The sequence below is a fragment of the Chenopodium album genome, chromosome 10 (genome assembly GCF_948465745.1).
Source record: "Chenopodium album chromosome 10, dcCheAlbu1.1, whole genome shotgun sequence".
Taxonomy (NCBI): domain Eukaryota; kingdom Viridiplantae; phylum Streptophyta; class Magnoliopsida; order Caryophyllales; family Amaranthaceae; genus Chenopodium; species Chenopodium album.
In genome coordinates, this window is record NC_137843.1 from 24,326,459 (window position 1) to 24,331,765 (window position 5,307).

At 28.1% G+C, this 5,307-nt stretch overlaps 1 long non-coding RNA gene across 2 annotated transcripts; it reads left to right on the plus strand.

Annotated features, from left to right (window-relative positions):
• Positions 1-423: 423 nt before the first annotated feature.
• Positions 424-1,410, plus strand: LOC145563827 (uncharacterized). 2 transcript variants are annotated; one of them, XR_014094621.1, is made up of 2 exons: positions 424-661; positions 1,075-1,410. It is a non-coding gene; the product is annotated as an uncharacterized LOC145563827 (long non-coding RNA). The 2 variants fall into 2 exon arrangements; XR_014094622.1 differs by having other exon boundaries at positions 424-638.
• The last annotated feature ends 3,897 nt before the right edge of the window (positions 1,411-5,307 follow it).

Genomic DNA, 5,307 nt, shown 5'->3' on the forward strand with positions numbered 1-5,307 from the left:
TATTTTTATTGAAGTTACTAACGTGTATATTGTTTTGATAGAAAGAGGTACGACGCTTTAAAGTAAGTAATTAGAGTACTTCTTAATTATTCTATTTCTCACTACTACAAAACTTGGAAAACATACCCCTTTTAAAAGACCCGTTATTTAAAAAACGGGTATGTTTTATGTAGAAGATCCAATATTTAAAATAACGGGTCTCTTATATATCTCAAGGCCCACCACTTTGATAAAAGTAAGAATATATGAGATATAAAAGGCCTGACTATACCTTCAATGGGTCTCTTAGGTGTACTAGGGCCCACAAACTTAATGGAAGAACAATAGGCGAGGGGGATATGAAACCCGTTATCAGCTTTCACGGGTCTTTTCCTTTGTCCTTATTTCCACGATTGGTCTTCTCTTATTTCCACTTCTTGTTACTCTTATTTTTTTTAATTTATTCATTTTATATTCCTCACATCTTCAACATCTTTATATTATGACATTCTCTCTCCTCATAACCCTAACCCCCAAATAAAAATCCTAAGTTTCTCATCCAAATCCGCCGACAACATTCCATTTCCTTTCTCTGTTCAAGCTTTCTTAAAATGATGAAGAGACTCCAACTATATCGCTCAAGGAACTCGCGCTCTAAGGTATAGTAATTTCTCGCTCTAAGGTATGTTGGGATTCAACCATGATGTTTGTGGTCTTCTTCTTTTTTAATTGTGAAATTGCAAAATTCAACCATGAAATTGTGCGTTATCATCTTATTCTCTATTTTTTAGCGACCTTGATGTCGGTTAGGATTGAGGTTTATGTGTTTTTTGTTTTTGGATTTTTTCCAAGGAATGAAGGTGTTTTGGCAATTGGGGTAGATAACAATTAATATTGTTAGATCTAGTGCTTTGGGTTTGAGTTTTTGTTCTTGATTTTAATTTTGGGGATTTCATATTCATCATCTTGGAGTGTTTAAAATCTATTTTAATCAACAATTATTTTCTATTTTATTTTATTCTCAATTTTTGTGTCCACTTTATTCTTATAGCTGGTATTTTCATTTTTAGTGTGGTTTGTTCTTGATTATTGCAGTAATTGAATTGGATGGATCGGAGATGGTGGACGAAAATTTTCAATATGGGAAGGAAGACATAATTATGCGTGGTCATCTTGAGTAATTTGTAACCAAAGAATCACAAATTGCAAATTTGTCGATTTAGGACTTTGGTGTGCTTGAATTGCTGAATATCACTTGATCTATGAGTTTGGTTAGAAATTATATACAGTAGTTTATATAACTTGTAACCAACAAGTTATAATTTTATATTTTGTAATTTTTATACATGTAAATTTGGGTCGGTAACTATGTAATGTTGTATAGTATTATTGATCTGTTTTACAAGAAATATTATTGGTGTTAAATTTTAATTTCGTAATTTAACAAAAAAGAATCAGCAATTTCATTTTAGCGTAAAAAAAATAAAAATTTAAATAGAAGTAATATTTTTTTTTTTAAAATAAAAGGGATCAAACAGACCCGTTAGTTGATATGTGGGGTTTATTTGACACCCCTTAAAGAGACCCCCTATTACAAATAACGGGTCTCTTTCCTTTTAAGTGCATCAATCAAACACCACACCAAACAAACCCCTTATCTCTTTTAACAACTTTGTTTGTTTTTAAAAATAGACTCCCAATAATGGGGGTCTTTTTAACAAGGAGACCCCTGAGATAGAGACCCGTTTCTAAGGCATGTTTTAACGGGTCTCTTAGCCTATTTTTGTAGTAGTGTTTATAGAAATATGCTTAGATTGTTTTATTAATTCATAGTAAACAAAGATTTTTGAAAAAATAAAAGTCAAATGCATTGAACAAAGCTATTTGAATCAAATAAAAGTCAAACACATTCAAACAAATCTTTTTGAATCAAATGAAAGTCGAATGCATTCTACAAAGCTATTTGAATCAAAAGAAAGTCAAACACATTCAAACAAAGCTTTTTGAAGCAAATAAAAGTCAAATGCATTCAACAAAGCTATTTAAATCAAATGAAAGTCAAACACATACAAATAAAGCTTTTGGAATCAAATGAATGTCAAATGCATCCTACAAAGCAATTTGAATCAAATGAAAGACAAACACATTAAACAAAGGTTTTTAAATCAAATGAAAGTCAAACACTTTTAAACAAAGCTTTTTGAAGAAAAATAAAAGTCAAATGCATTCAACAAAGCTATTTGAATCAAATGAAAGTTAAACACATTCAAACAATGATTTTTAAATCAAATGAAAGTCAAATGCATTCTACAAAGCTATTTTAATCAAATAAAAGTCAAACACATTAAACAAAGGTTTTTAAATCAAATGAAAGTCAAACACATTAAAACAAAGCTTTTTGAAGAAAATAAAAGTCAAATGCATTCAACAAAGCTATTTGAAACAAATGAAAGTCAAACACATTCAAACAAAGGTTTTTTTAATAAAATGAAAGTCAAACACATTAAAACAAAGCTTTTTGAAGAAAATAAAAGTCAAATGCATTCAACAAATCTATTTGAATCAAATGGAAGTCAAACACATTAAAAAAAGCTTTTTGAATCAAATGAAAGTCGAATGCAGTCTACAAACCTATTTGAATCAAATGAAAGTCAAACACATTCAAACAAAGATTTTTGAAGCTAATAAAAGTCAACTACATTCAACAAAACTATTTGAATCAAATGAAAGTCAAACACATTCAAACAAAGCTTTTTGAATCAAATGAAAGTTAAATGCATTCTACAAAGCTATTTAAATCAAATGAAAGTCAAACACATTCAAACAAAGATTTTTGAAGCTAATAAAAGTCAACTACATTCAACAAAACTATTTGAATCAAATGAAAGTCAAACACATTCAAACAAAGCTTTTTGAATCAAATGAAAGTTAAATGCATTCTACAAAGCTATTTAAATCAAATGAAAGTCAAATACATTAAACAAAAGTTTTTAAATCAAATGAAAGTCAATCACATTCAAACAAAGCTTTTTGAAGCAAATAAAAGTCAAATGCATTGAACAAAGCTATTTGAATCAAATGAAATTCAAACACATTCAAACAAAGCTTTTTGAATCAAATGAAAGTCCAATGCATTCTACAAAGCTATTTGAATCAAAAGAAAGTCAAACACATTCAAACAAAGCTTTTTGAAGCAAATAAAAGTCAAATGCATTCAACAAAGCTATTCGAATCAAATGAAAGTCAAACACATTCAAACAAAGCTTTTTGAATCAAATGAAAGTCGAATGCACCCTACAAAGACGTTTGAATCAAATGAAAGTCAAACACATTAAACAAATGTTTTTAAATCAAATGAAAGTCAAACACTTTTTAAACAAAGTTTTTAAAAAAAAAAGTCAAATGCATTGAACAAAGCTATTTGAATCAAATGAAAGTAAAAGGATTCTACAAAGCTATTTGAATCAAATGAATATCAAATACATTAAACAAAGGTTTTTAAATCAAATGAAAGTCAAACACATTCAATCAAAGCTTTTTGAAGCACATAAATGTCAAATGCATTCAACAAACCTATTTGAATCAAATGAAAGTTAAACACATTCAAACAAAGCTTTTTGAATTAAATGAAAGTCGAATGCATTCTACAAAGCTATTTGAATCAAATGAAAGTCAAACACACTCAAACAAAGCTTTTTGAAGCAATTAAAAGTCAAATGCAATTAACAAAGCTATTTGAATCAAATAAAAGTCAAACACATTCAAACAAAGGTTTTTAAATCAAATGAAAGTCAAACACATTCAAACAAAGCTTTTTGAAGCAAATGAAAGTCAAATGCATTCAACAAAGCTATTTAAATCAAATGAAAGGCAAACACCTTAAACAAAGGTTTTTTAAATCAACTGAAAGTCAAACATATTTAAACAAAGCTTTTTGAAGCAAATAAAAGTCAAGTGCATTCAACAAATCTATTTGAATCAAATGGTCAAACACATTAAAAACAGCTTTTTGAATCAAATGAAAGTCGAATGCAGTCTACAAAATTATTTGAATCAAATGATAGTCAAACACATTCATACAAAGCTTTTTGAAGCAAATAAAAGTAAACTACATTCAACAAAGCTATTTGAATCAAATGAAAGTCAAACACATTCAAACAAAGCTTTTTGAATCAAATGGAAGTCAAATGCATTCTACAAAGCTATTTAAATAAAATGAAAGTCAAATACATTAAACGAAGGTTTTTACATCAAATGAAAGTCAAACACATTCAAACAAAGCTTTTTGAAGCAAATAAAAGTCAAATGCATTGAACAAAGCTATTTGAATCAAATGAAATTCAAACACATTCAAACAAAGCTTTTTGAATCAAATCAAAGTCGAATGCATTCTACAAAGCTATTTGAATCAAAAGAAAGTCAAACATATTCAAACAAAGCTTTTTGAAGCAAATAAAAGTCAAACACATTAAACAAAGGTTTTTAAATCAAATGAAAGTCAAACACATTCAAACAAAGCTTTTTGAAGCAAATGAAAGTCAAATGCATTCAACAAAGCTATTTAAATCAAATGAAAGGCAAACACCTTAAACAAAGGTTTTTTAAATCAACTGAAAGTCAAACATATTTAAACAAAGCTTTTTGAAGCAAATAAAAGCCAAATGCATTCAACAAATCTATTTGAATCAAATGGTCAAACACATTAAAAAAAGCTTTTTGAATCAAATGAAAGTCGAATGCAGTCTACAAAACTATTTGAATCAAATGATAGTCAAACACATTCATACAAAGCTTTTTGAAGCAAATAAAAGTAAACTACATTCAACAAAGCTATTTGAATCAAATGAAAGTCAAACACATTCAAACAAAGCTTTTTGAATCAAATGGAAGTCAAATGCATTCTACAAAGCTATTTGAATAAAATGAAAGTCAAATACATTAAACGAAGGTTTTTAAATCAAATGAAAGTCAATCACATTCAAACAAAGCTTTTTGAAGCAAATAAAAGTCAAATGCATTGAACAAAGCTATTTGAATCAAATGAAATTCAAACACATTCAAACAAAGCTTTTTGAATCAAATCAAAGTCGAATGCATTCTACAAAGCTATTTGAATCAAAAGAAAGTCAAACATATTAAACAAAGCTTTTTGAAGCAAATAAAAGTCAAATGCATTCAACAAAGCTATTCGAATCAAATGAAAGTCAAACAGATTCAAACAAAGCTTTTTGAATCAAATGAAAGACGAATGCACCCTACAAAGCCGTTTGAATCAAATGAAAGTCAAACACATTAAACAAATGTTTTTAAATCAAATGAAAGTCAAAC